This window comes from Helianthus annuus, chromosome 15 (assembly GCF_002127325.2).
Source record: "Helianthus annuus cultivar XRQ/B chromosome 15, HanXRQr2.0-SUNRISE, whole genome shotgun sequence".
Classification (NCBI taxonomy): Eukaryota; Viridiplantae; Streptophyta; class Magnoliopsida; order Asterales; family Asteraceae; genus Helianthus; species Helianthus annuus.
Window position 1 is genome coordinate 23,999,335 of NC_035447.2, and position 15,058 is coordinate 24,014,392.

A 15,058-nucleotide genomic window follows, 5' to 3' on the forward strand; every position below is an offset into this window, starting at 1 on the left:
TCACCATGGTTACTTATGAAATGGATGAAAAGACCCTTAATTTTAATGAAAAATGAATGTTGAGTGACCTGATTGAAACACTTTTGACACTTGAGTGACCTAATTGGAACACTTTTAAAACTTGGTTACTATTCTACAAAGTTACCCCTGGATCATATGAGTCGGATAAATGATAAATGATAGTGGTGGTGATTGTTCAATAATCAATTATTAGCTAGTATGTTAAGAACTTATATGGATCATATGAGTCGGATAAAAGAAATATTATGAGTTAAATAAAAAAAATATTAATAGCTAGACGTTAAATAAAAGAAAGAAACAAAGAATATATATCAGGCTTACCTAATTAACGTAGATCAAGGGGGTCTAAAATCTGATTATGATGAAGAATAAGTTGAACATACAACTATCTTTAATAAAAACCTTTAGTTTGATTTTGCAAATGATAATACAATTAGCCTCCAAAATTACAAGAATATGTGTTGCTTTAGAACCCTTAATCTATTACTATACATAGCCTAAACATGCTTAGGGTAATTATATTTAGTTCCTTAGAGATAATAAAGCACTAAAACTTTCACCAGTAAAACTCATTGACTAAAACCCTAAATCTATTACTATACATAGCCTAAAATGCTTAGGTTAATTATATTTAGGTCCTTAAAGATAACAAAGCACTAAAACTTTCACTAAACAGTAAAACTGATTGACTATAATAATAAATATTTTTTGTCTAAACAAAATATATGTAATTAACGAGAACAATATAGATAATCATATCTTGAACTTTCACACATAGGTTCTTTCTTTGATCTTCTCGTGTCGACTTCCTCATTGACTTCGACACGCTGACATTGACTTTGTTAACTTGAAATTGTTGATAACATTTGACTACTCAATTAGACCCAACAATCTTCTCCTTTTGGGGAAAGTAGCAAACTACGGTCTTAATTTTAAGACCAACAATCATGACACGTGATGCAACCAATAGTTATTAACCGAGCTTGCTCAAAGTAACTCAAAGTAAACCTATTATTAAAATATCATAAAAATATGGAGTGAAACCAAAGTTTTTCACAACTAAGTTTGTGTGCATCCAAAAAATACCAAAGTGGGTTGTGGCCTCTTTAAAACTTAGTAAAGTATGCCACGACCTCTTTACATGTTTCTAGAGGTGTACAAATCGGTTAATTGGTTATTAAAAAACCGGTTTAAAAAAAAACCGGTTTTTTCACCCAAAATAAAAACCGGTTTTTTTTTTATAACCGGTTCCGGTTACTAACCGGTTTTTGAGGTCCAAAACAATAACCGGTATAACCGGTTGGGACCGGTTTTTAACCGTTTTTCCCAAAAAAACCGGTTTTAACCGGTTTTTTAATAACCGGTTTTTGAAGTCAAAAATAGTAACCGGTATAAAAACCGGCGGTTAAAAAAAACCGGTTAAAAAAAACTGTTATAAAAAAACCGGTTAAAAATAAACCAGTTTCGGTTTTTTTTCCGATTTCGGTTCTAAAACCAGTTTTTTTGTACACCTCTACATGTTTCACTAATTAACCTTATACCAAAAAACTTTTCATTAACACGAAATGGGCTTGTTGGTTTTGTTTCTTAAACAAAAAGTGGGCTTGATGGGTTAGGAGGTTGCCCCCACAACTTCTATGTTGTATTCGGGAGTAGGGTAAACTTATATAGAACTAATAGGTCGGAATCACTATGAGTTTATGACAAAGCAAAGACAACCATGGGGGCAAGCACTCTCTCTCGTAATGTAGTTATAACCTTTCCATAGGGAAGCGATGAAGCCAATGTAATATCGTTATCGCATAACAAATGAATTAATCAGTGTGTAATATAGTAATATCCTTTATATCTAGTGAGAGGAATTAATTAACAAGATGTTAACAACTATGGCTAACTAAATCTCAATCGTTGTACATACACACTGATATATAAATATACACTAATATGCCCTCCTCAAGCTGAATATCTGCAACTACGTGAAACTTGGACCGAAGAGTGTCAAAACGAGACAGGGACAACCCTTTGGTCAACAAATCAACAAGTTGAATAGTCATGGGCACATAACAGACACACAAAGTTTGAGCCAAAACCATGTCATGAATGAAGTGCAATTCAATCTCAGGATGTTTCAAACGCTAATGAAACATTGGATTAACTAAAAGATACATCGTAAAAATATTGTAAGTCCAAAGGTAGGTAGACATGTTAGATCAATATGTGGCTTATGCGAAATAGTTAAAGTACAACGAATTGAATCTCATCAGTAGTATGTGCTAAGGTGCGATACTCAGCCTCCGTACCAGACCGAGAAACCATGTGCTACTTTTTGGAGTTCAAACTAACGAGGCATGGCCCAAGAAAGATACAATGGCCAGTAGTAGACCATGCATAGTTAAGTAGTCAGAACGGTGAAAATGCCATAAAAATAGTGCCCCGAAATACCATAAAAATGCTTGATAGTGACCCACTGACGATCAGTGGAAGTGGATGTCTATAGAAACTAAGATACCATGTAGACTGCATAAGCAATCTTAGGTCATGTCACACCTAGAGTGCTCCGGCAGACCGTAGGATAAGACAATGGAGTACCAATATATCAAGAAACTTGGTGTTCAAAGGTAACACGGGTAGATAACGACTGTCACTTAGCATGGTCCGTGCACTGCAACAAATAAGCGAATATCGCTGTTAAGAGATTGTATACCTGGAAAATAGGATAAAACGTCCAAATTCTTGAGTGAAAACTGGAGTTTAAGCGCCCAGTCAAATTAGTAGGCAAAGACTAAAGAGCTCCATGTAACGATAATGTCATATATATATATATATATATAGGAAAAGTGTAAAATACAATACGGCTTAAGGTACATTACGTACGACAAAGTGCGTGATTATGTGTATAACGTGCGTGATTAATATTTTCATCATACGTGATTAATGTTTTCCAACATGCGTGATTTGGGTTTTTTAGTTTATAGCGTGCGTGATTTTCAAATGAACGTGCGTAATTATCTGTCGTACTTGATGTACGTTAAGCCGTATTGTACGTTAACTGGCCTATATATATATATATATATATCCCCTATATAGGATAAGAATCATTACAGAACACTAATTATTGCGAGAACAAAAAGAACAACTCTAAATCACTAAATTTTGGGATTTAAGGTTCATATTTCTTGAATTTTATGTTTCTTACATTTTTATGTGTATTATATATACATAAAAAATCATATATTTTCCCTACACATAGTCTACATACATGTAGGTAATTTAGCCTACACATAACCTAAATGTGTGTAGGTTATTTAAAAACTGAATATTTTTCCAATTTTGTTTTAAATTCTAGTGTGAGAAACGATAAATCTTACATTTATAACATTTTCATTTACTTTTTAGGTTTTTAGGATTGAAAAAATGAGTGATTCATTTTGTTCTGCGTGTTCTCTCAATATTTAATGTTCTGCATAGAACATTCCCCTATATAGGATATATATTATTTTTATTATTATTATTATTTAGTATTTTCCAACGAATTTGCAACCGAAAATCTACAATCGCAAAATTTTAACCGTGTAGCTACCAAGCTATAATAAGTACGCTAAATTTGAAATTAGGTGGGAAATCGGTCACCAATATGTTATCGTTTTTTTTTTTTTTTTGGCAAATTTACGGTTGCAATTGCCCAGTGTTCTTGTAATGAGTAATTTTTGAACATTTTTATGTTCCCCGAGTTTCTTTATTTAGTTGTACATAAGCTTTTCTAGATAATCTAGTCTTTATGTGGAGTGTAGGTATAGTGATTTTAAAAGTAATCCAATCTTTATGTTGGTGGAGGGTATGATTCAAATACTTTAGGATGTTTGAGTTTTCTCTATCCAATAATCTCATGTCATGACAACTCTCTCCCTTCACTCCCTATTTTCTACTCAAAGAATAGGAGTGATTCAAACACCCACTCAATTAAAAAAAGTAAAAAAATTCATTGGTTCTCTCTATCCTCTCTCCTCTCTCTCTCCTCCCTTTGTTCTTCTTCACCTTCGGTGTATACTCACCGAAAAAACCTCCTCTCTCCTACTCCCCACTCACCGCTTCAATCACCCGGTTTCATTCCCCCTGCGGCAACCCCACTCCCCCATCCACTCCCCGCAATCACTCCGACCCCCCTAAAGTAGGTATGGATTAGAGAGTGGTGTGGTATGGTTGCGCTAAAAAATGAAAGATAATAATCCCTTTGTGTTTTAAAGTTGATGTGTGGGCATATATGTCTTTGTAAAAAGTAAAAATAATTAAAAAAAAACAAACAAATCGTTAACAAAAAAGTAATAAATTAAGTTTTTTCTCGCTTTTCTTGCATCAAAACTATCTTTCGAAATGAACGCACACATATGGGTCACTTTCGTACAAAATATATTTAACCTAAAAAGTGTAGGAAACAATAAAAATACGGCAACACATGTATATGTGAGATTTTTATGAGTAAGGGTATATATGTGTCTACACATATGTGTGAGTATAAATTCAGTGTTCACATCCTTATCACACTACTAAAATCGATTTGCTAGTATTACTTTTACCCTTTCTAGCTTTACAAAATACCAATTAATTAAAAAATGTCACCCGATTAGTTTCAACCATTAAACTAATTTGATAAGAGCTCATACTATTTTCTACATTATTAGGATAATTTTCTTTTGTATATACACATATATCATATAAATATAAGGTACTTATCCTTATCATATGAGTGATCAGTAGATTTGCCAGTATTTTACTTTTAATGATAAACAAATCAAACAAAATGAAAAAAGGTAGGGTCAGAGTGTCCCCATCGTAAGGGAGGGCCACAAGTCTAGCCTGCTGGAAACAGCAAAATGTCCATTGCCATTGTCACAAGTCCCTCTATCTCTCTCCTGCCAATTTCGTCTTTATCATAACACTCATGAGAAGGGTTCTGCTATAAAGATGAAAAGGACCCACAAAATATGAATAGATCTACGATGAGAAGATAACATTAAAGATATAAGACACTGAACAAGACAAAAAAACCATTCTGAATCGAAATGTACGCATTCAAAATATGATCAATGCGATTCATGTCCCAGGCTTACTATCAGTCTGGCGTCTTTAAGATATATGTAAGAAAGAAAGCTTAATATCTCTTCCTTTTAGTGGTCTTTAATAAATCAGCTTAACTAACCTAACCTAAACATATGTCCATGCAAATTCATAGCGTATACGCGTGTTATAAAACACTACTAAAACGCGTGTAGTGTAAGAATTTGACGATTACAGGTAACTTGTTTTATGTTTCGTGAGGCAACTAAACTAGAGAAAGGGTAAACCATTGTGTTCAACTTGTAGTAGTGGTAAAGGATTATGGTGCAAGACTAATTTGTACCTAAAAATTTCTCAAATTAAACACACCATACGACATGTTTCAAACGTATTTATATCAACCTGTCGCTTGGGAACTTTTGTGTAAAAGGGACACACATAAAGACAGCTACTGTGGTATGGAAATAAAAGTAAAACAAAAGACAACCGGGAGGTTTTCCTTGGGATTTTGCCTTAACATGATATTGGAACTTTACCTAAATTAGGAAATCACATAATATGTCTACACAACTATATATTTCTTGTTTGACAAAGTATGAGGGTTGGTTTCATGCAACTATTTCTGCGTACTTCATTCTATGAACTCATTTCACTTGCAACCCTATAATTGAAAATGATGCACAACCCTTTTATATACAGAAAGCGAAACAATTTATGTACAATAAATATTATGTGTATACCACCATTCTTTGATTTTTGTTATCATAAGTAGGGGAGTGAGTAAACTTGCTTGAGTCTGAACTTCAATTATCGAGCTCCACTAGGCTCATCAAACAATTATTTATATAACTTTTGTTATATATGTAATATATTTACATGATAACAATTAATATATAGAAGTAGCGATGAATATAACTTAATAATATATTATGCTAAAAAAATATGAAAGTATATATAAAACTGAAACTATTAAATAATAAACGATTTTAAACTCATGCTCTAAATTGAACTTGAGCTTTAGATACAAAGCTTAGAGCACCCCAACCGCAAGTCCGTTGGGGTGGTTCCCTCTATAAACCTCACCCAAACAAACTTACAACGTTAGAGATGACGACTTCGAGTGGTCTGGAGGTGGGGTGGTCCGTTCAAGCGGGGTGGTGGGCCCACATAGTGGGGTTTTTTATTAAATCTATTTTTTCTTTATGTTTAAAAAAAGAATTCTTAAGTATTTTTTTAAATAAAACAATTGTCATGTTTAAAAAGAACTAATATAAAAATAAAAATAGTACAAACTAAAAAAAATTATTAAAATTTCAAACATTACACAAACTACATAATTAAACCTTAACAAACCACACAATTAAATCTAAACACACTAGATGATTAAACCTAAACAACACGAGATAATTAAACCTAAACACATCAGATAATTGAACCTAATTGTCAACCTCTAAACCGTCGAAGTCGGCATCCAGAAGGGGAAACTGGTTGCATGCAAAAGATGATTTCTTTTCACTTGCCAGGCTACCATGCACATAAAATCTTCTATGCTCTCTAATTTCGTATTTCCGATGGGCCTAAGCAATCCCTTGTGCGTTCGTTATGCCATCACCTTGAGTCATCACGTGGTTGAAGCAACCATGAAACCTGCGAACCTCCTCGAACATAATATAAAACCTTGACAAAGTGGCGTTCGAAATGCGTTCAGTCTCTCCAACACGTTGACGGAATCCTTCAAATAAGGGTTCTTTAATTGACCCCACTACTCGTTTGTCATCGCATAGGTCCATCCAAGACCTGGCCAGAGCCATCTCTTATTCGTCGGTCCAAGGGTTTTTTGGTATTTTTTATGAATTTTTGTAGCGAGTTATCAATTTGGAAATCCACCCGTTGCTTGAAATACAAATTGAATTTATAGCTAGTACATACCAGTCGTTGCAAAACTAGCTATTGGAAAAATTGGCATTGAAAAAGAGCCGTTGTTAAAGAATAATATTCTTTTATACTATTTTATTTGAATTTTTATTAAATAAACAAGTTTTATTATTTTAATTTATTCATTAATAAAAATATTTATGCAGATTAGTTTAATAAAATAAAAATAGATTATATAATTTAAGTACAGTTTAAATAAAATGAAAGTGATGAGGTGGATAATGTGAAGGTTTGGAGCGATGGTGGTTTGCAATGAGGTGTCATTTTGACTAGTCACAGTCTGTTCACTGTTGGATGAACTTGATCTATTATTGTGGATGCTCTTAAAACAAGTTACGCCCAAACTTGAGTTCTTTTAAATTAAACATGCCAAACTTGAGGTTATGCGAGTTCGTACTCTTCTCGGGCTTATTTACACCCTTACTATAATACCCACACTACATTTAAATGTCCAAAACAAACTATTCACTTACAGAAATAGCGACCAATATTTAGATTAGAAATATTAAAGTTCTAGATCGATAGATAGAAGTGTACGTAAATACCAGAATAAATTGTCTATGCTCTTTTAATGATGGATCAACCACTTATTTCTGCTATAACATCAGACAAGCCACACGACCTGACTAGACAATTGCTTGTAACATCACATGAATTCAAACTAAATGCCAACAACTGTTTTAGATTTCGACAGCCTAACAACTTTGGTAGTGTGTCCCTAATTCTTGATATTGCTTGTGGATGATTGTTGTCTAGTTAGGTAGATTTTGCTGTAATGTTTTGTAACAGTATTATTTATCTCATTAACTATTATTAATTAATTAATGCCCAAATTATGACAAAAACATTAATTTTATTTTCAAGTAAATAGTAACATAACTATTTATCTTGGGTCTACATATTTACACACCTTATTTCCTATTTGAACACCCTTCAAGACGCCTCGTATAGACCTAGACGAGGCGTATAGCCTTTTTCAATTTCCAAGAGAATCTCTGATTATGTCATATTTTGTCTTATTTGCCTCGTATACGCCTCGTATAGGCCTATACTGGGGGTCTAGGGGAAAAAAGACCATTTAGCCCCTGATTTAGGCCTATACTGGGGGTAAATTGGTCTTTTTTGCCTCTCTTATATGCCTAGTATAGGCCTATACTAGGCGTATATAAGGTTTTTTTTTTTTTTTTTTTTTTTTATTAAACAAATATTTTAACAATGTTAATCGTTTTAGCAAAACTTTTATACAAAAACAAGTTTTTTTATTTTAAATAATTAATATTAGGACCCCTCATTGGTTTTTTTTTTTGAGTTGAAAAATGGATGTTTTGGTAGGGTAATTTGATTGTTTTTGGAGGGTGATGTTTTTTGAGTAAAAAAATGGGTGTTTTGGTGGGGTAATTTGATTTGTTTTTTTTTAAAAAAAAGTTTTATTGTTTTTGTATAAAAGTTTGCTAAAACGATTAATATTGTATAAAATGTTTGTTAAAAAAAAAAAAAAAAAAAAAAACCCTTCGAGACGCCCATATAAGGGGCAAAGGGTCACATATGAGGCCTATACGAAGGGTCCTATACGCCCAGTATAGGCCTATACGAGGCGTCTTGTAGGGGTCAAACCAGAAGTGACATGAGTCAGGCACTGATTTTGATGTAACCCTATACGCCTCGTATAGGCCTATACGAGGCAAAGGGTGTCTAAATAGACAGATAAGGTGTCCAAATAGATTGACCCTTTATCTTTTTGTAGTTTATTGAGATTTGGTGGAGGGGTTTATTGGATGGTTTGTTTATGCCATTAACGCCGGTTCGACTCTATTACGTGTTCCTTATTTTTTTGTGTTTGTTGGTTTAATGAATATAAGGTCCGTTTGCTATTAAAAAAAAATTATCGTTTGTCTTTGTTCAGTTTATCCATAATTCTATATTGTTACTAAAATCAATAGTATAACTCGTTTTCTTGGCCAAACAAAATCCTTATTTGGGTAAATTATTTAGAGTTTGTTTCAATATTATAGACACTAACGTCCTATATTCCTACATCTATCGTTGATGGAAACACGTATGATATTCTACCAAAGTTCTTTTCGTCGTCTACAAATTGTATAAATATTAATTATTTTTCCCTCTCATAGGCAATACCACCATTAAAAGTTTAAAAATTCAAACTTTTTGGGAAACTTGTGAAAGTCAATTGTTTTTTTCTTTGCAATGGTCGAAAATACCTGATTTTATAGAAGTAGAAAAAATATGATGAACATTATTGTTTTTTTATCTAGAGATATATTTTAGAATTGTAAACGAACTAAATGTTTATTAAAATGTTTGTGAACCATTTGTCTTGAAGTTATTAAACAAACTAATAGAATAAAAAATATATGAATTGTGAATAGTTTTTAAGCTGATAATATAAAAACATACACATCGGAAAAACATCCAAACATTCAAGTCAAATATAACCATAGTCATAATGTCTAAAAATGAAAACATAACAAGATAGTATGGGATGCGAGTCTCTTGTCGGGTAGTCATTGCAAGTGCCATTGTTGTTCCCGAAAGCTCTCCACTATCGAAACTTTAACTTGATATGCATACTAAAAGTCAGTTACACTTAGTAAGTTCTAATTTTAATGAAATAGTAAATAGTACTAGCAAAACATATGTTTAAAACATACATTAAGCGTCAACCATTATGAATATCAAGATGACATTCACCAATGACTTGTCATCACTTGTTGGTGCACATTTTGTATGTCCGGCACTATGTGAATATGTTAGATAGATCGTGTGTTGAATATTGTATAGATTAGTATAAAAACGGACCAGGTTTTGTAATGTAAATGTCACATTCGTGCGGATGACCGATTCGCACGAATAAGACATCACATCCGTCCTAAGAGAGCCCATCCGTCCTTATGGTGCATTCGTGATAAACTCCCATCCGTGCTAGATGGTACTTGCGGATGGGGCATGCCTATAAATAGGGGATGAAGTCTTCTCATTTGGACAAGCTTTGGTTCCCAAAAGGGAAACTCTGTCCAATTGGTTTCATGGTTCTGTAACTTCAAACATTGAATAGAAACCAGTTTAAATTAACTTGTTCGGTGCTTCTACTCCTTTCTTATCAATAATATTCTACCGAATCGGTTATCTCGGGGCCAAAACTCCGTCAAACCTGCCGGATCCTGGAATCTCATCACTCCAATCGTAAACTGTACAACCACTGGTTGACCCGTTGGAGACCACTTATACAACTACCTATACTTGTAGCTTCTAGGTAACTGCATATACTCGCAGTCTTGTAGGTAACTACCTATACTATGCTTCTTATTTGCCAGGTTCACAACCTTGAACCACATAACAAGACTTGCACCCTCGTAGATAACTGCCCTTTACAATGCATTTTACCATAACTTTGTTTTTAACTTTCATTTATGTATCAAGTTCAATTCAAATAAACTATCATTTCAAAACACCATATTAATTAATTGAAACTGTATACTCATATCATAAAGGCTAATAGCCTAAAAAGCGTTCATTTCATGAAACTTTCTTTTCAATTTCTTTCATACTTTAACTTTCGAACTATACATTATATTACCTTACCAAGTATGCATATCTCTAAAAACTGTCTAAAAATAGGTCTTGAAAGTCTCCCTTAGTATTCTGCTCTAAGTCACTACTGAGGAATATTGAAACTCGAAACTCGAAACCCTAAGTGAAAACTGGACAACATACAAGCGCAAAGTCAACATTGCGCTCCAAAGCTCATGCGTAAATGTAACACCCTGCATTTTGAAGTCAAAGTACAAGTCAAAGTCAAAGTCAAAGGAAGAAAAGATTGCTAAATGCGATCTGTCATTCCTTGCTTAATTATTGATTGTACTCAATGACTTGTAATCGACTTCTTTTATTTGTGTACTTTAGTTGTATTATGTGGAGTATCTGTTTATAATCGCAGTTTAATCGCTACTAATCGCATATCGACTTATCGCTATCTCATAGCAACCCAAATTATGTGTTCTGGATATTGTTTTACGTGTGTGTGCTATTTATGTGTTACTTGTGCATGTTTATATTTGTTTTGTGGTGATTAATCGAAAACGCAATCACAAACTCTATCGCAACGCAATCTCATCGCAAACTCGAGATTTAAGGTTTACTTTTATGTTGAAGTGTTAGTTAGGTTATTTGTGTAACTATTATTAATACTATCGCATCGCTTAATCGACACTCACTCCAACGCATCGCAACGCTCAACGTGCGAAACGAAACATCGAAACTCAACTCGCCGGAGCCCTTCAATCGAATGACCATACGATTGAATGGTCATCCGTCCGGATGACCATGACCATTCGATCGAATGGTCATCCGATCGGACTGCCCTCTGATCCACCACTGCACACCGCCTTTCCTCTTTTGTCACCTATAAATAGCACCTGCCACATCATGAACAGTGATGTGACAGCTCTCTCGTCCGACCAGCGCTTCCAGCCCTACTTTCTCTCGATTCCTCGCGATTCTTGTAAGTTTCTACCTCCAATCTTGTACATCTTTGATCTACACACACTCCTTCATCTTTTTCACCATCAAATCTCAACTTTTAACCATGAAATTAGCTGGTTTGAGGTGTTTTAGGATGATGTCATCATGGGGATCTTATGAACTTCAAAATTTGACCTCATTCCACCAAGACCAACTCAGATCTAATAGATTTCAACATGTTTAAACACTGATTTCACCTAAATCTAAACATTTTCAAACCGGTTTAACTTTCTTTCAACTCTTTTACACTCATGTGCTCAAAACCGATAGAACTGGAGCTCATTCTGGCCTTCCACTCATCCTCTAGTGAAGTGCCGATCTGAGAACTGATTCCTATCAACGAGATAACCGACTTAGCGGGTTGAACATGAACAACCGTCAAGAACCGTTAACTGATCAAACGAGGTGATTCCCATCTGATCGGATAACTTAGACTTGATGGAGTTCCCGTAGTTTAACACATTGGCACACTGTCTCGGTCAAACCGCAAACTTTATAAACTAAACAAAATTTCCAACTTTCAAAACGAGCAAGTCACCAAACGGACTACCGTCCGATCGGATTGTCATCCGATCCGAACGACAATCCGATCAGATGACTTGTAATCTCAACAGTTAAACATTTTTACAAATTATCAAGATCATCAGTTTCTGACGAATAGTCATCCGATCGGATGACCATCCGGTCGAATGACTATTTTATTGTGAACTTGTGCTTGAAATGTCTCACTTGGAACGGATCGCCATCCAAGCAAACGACCATCCGACCGGACGACCGTTCGACTGGACGACCTGAAAGGTAGAGATACTTCTCTGATTTTAAAATGCTATAAAGAAAACTTCAAAGCCATCATACACAAACACATCCATCCCAAACGAAGGACAGTCCGACCGAATGGCCATCCGTCCGGATGACCATCAGGATTGTCATCCGATCAAATGGCCATTCGTCATTCAGTTCACTCGCACCGTTTTACGCGCCTTTCGTCGCTTATACTATCGTTCTGTAATCAGGCTTACTTTAGTGCTCCCTTTAATCCAATCACAGATTGTGTTAGTAGCTACCATCTACTGTGAGTATACTTGATCCCTTTTTGCTTACGCACTTTTGGGTGTTACATATGTTACTTATTTCAAATCACAATCGACACACAACACAAACACTTTTATACGCTAACCATTACTACATGTTATACGTATTACTCGATGAATGCTTGTATGTTACGTTTACACAGTGATTGTTGCCTGACACCTTAGCAACGATAGTACTATAGTTTGGACTCAGCACCCGTCGTGGACGGGGGTTGCTAAGGGTATTTCTTCACGTGTCACAGTGGTGATATGTGTTGCGCACTCTACAACTCGCAGTCACGTCTGTGCATATTTCATTGTCGATAACCTACTAGCTTCACTTTGCTACATGTTACATGCTGGTTATGCATAAACGATTTCGCTATCTATTATACTACTAAACTTGTATGCTCACCTTTACACTATGTGTATTGACTTTTATTTTAACGTATGTGACTGGTGTTTGAGATGCTAGGATGCTTGCTATGTGGAATCAAGTTAGGAAGAGTCTAGAAACAAACAATTAATATTTTGAGTTGTCGGAACTATGATTTGTCTTGAGATATCTATGTCTATAATAACTGTTTTATTTTGATAAGTTATGGTATGGGACATAATATTAATTATCTGGTAAATTAGTTGTTATGGATTTCTTCTGGACAATCTGTTTCGCTCAGTGCCTCACCCCGATGTTTCCGCCATCGGTTGGGGTGTGACAGTAAACCCCGACATTGCACAAACTAGGTTTACACACGAGCTAAGTCTACGCATAGACTATGCTCACTTGTAAAGTTAAGTGATGCGTGAAGTATAGTTCCACTTAGGGTTGGGCGTAAACTAATACTATTAGGAAACTTTTTATGTAAGTGTTGAATATAAATGATGAAGGAATCTGATTCTTCTGATCAGATTTGGTGCTGACAAAGTCAAAGAGTCACACAGAAAGAAAATATATGCCTATTGGACAAGAGAAAGACAAAATTGGCATTAAGAAGATTAGACAGTCATCTACAACATAAAAAGAAGATTGGATCAGAAAAATCTGATGTTTCTGACGATCATCATCAGAATCCAATCAAATCAGATTAGGGATGAGCATTTGGTACTGGGTACCGTTATCGTATCGGTCCCGTACCGGTACCGGTACCGAATTTCTCGTACCGAATTTTTTCGGTACCCGTACCCACTTTTTGGCATTTTCGATATCGGTACTTTCGGTATCGGTAAAATACCGAGTTTTACCTTCAAATATTGGTACCGTACTGGTCCCGTACCGATAGCGGTACCGTACCATATCATACCGATTATTTCGGTACCGGTACCCAGTTTTGGAGAACTTCGGTATCGGTATTTTAGGTACCGGTACCGGTACCAGTTCTGTACGGTACCGGTACCACGCTCATCCCTAAATCAAATCATTAGAAATCTGATGATTAAAGACATCAGATTTCTGACATCGTTTTTAGTTCTACGCTCCTATAGAACCCTGCAAAACACACAAGACATGATAATATACAAAACCACTGATAATACGACACAAAAAGACTCGATAAATAATACAAATTACACAAGGAAATAGATGTAATTTGTGTTACACCATCTCCAATATCATAAGTTTGATTGTACGCAAGGTAGTACGAATCATTGGCCTCTTCTGTGTGCGTATCCCAATGTTAATTGAGAATAGTTCGTGGTTGCAGACGCATGTGGACGGGTGTCCTTGCACATGCACCGTGCGAAACATTGATGGTATGTCGGGCATCTGTACCACTGAGATCAAGTCAAACCCCACTCGTGTGACCAGCCGAGACGTGTGTCGGTGCACGGTTAGAAGGTGGAAAGTCGTAGCTTATGTTGTGCGCAGTTGGTCCTTATGGAGCCTGGGCAACTATCTACGTATACAGAGCGGTTATCACTGTTTGTTCTTTCATGAGCCAGGAGGCAGGTGTTTCACCTTTTGGTAATAATGACAAGAGTTGCGCAGTATGGTCTATGTATTGGATGAACGTGTCAGGATTTGCGCGCTTGGTGTTGTCGGGTTAGTGGAGGGTATCATGTCCCACTTGTTCGTAACCGCTATCATGGGCATCGATACCGTGCGAGTTCGTCCTTATAACCACAAATTTGGTTATCAATATTAAGGTGGAACCGATTGTTTTGGATATCCATTTGTTCGAAATCGAAGAGAAAAAAGGTGAAAAGTAGTAGTAAGAGCGATGGGCGCCAATGAAGAAACATTAAGTCTAAACAGCAGGGTTTAAGCTCATGGGTGATATGGTCTCAACAAGATGGTTAATCTTTAGACTCTTCTTGATCCGTAGTCGGGTTTGTTATGAGAAACGATCTACAAGACAAGAAATACCATGAAGCTCATTACAAGGAGGAAAGGTGGGGGGTTCTCCTTGTAACCACCTTTCGACATGAGAATAAGTATCGAT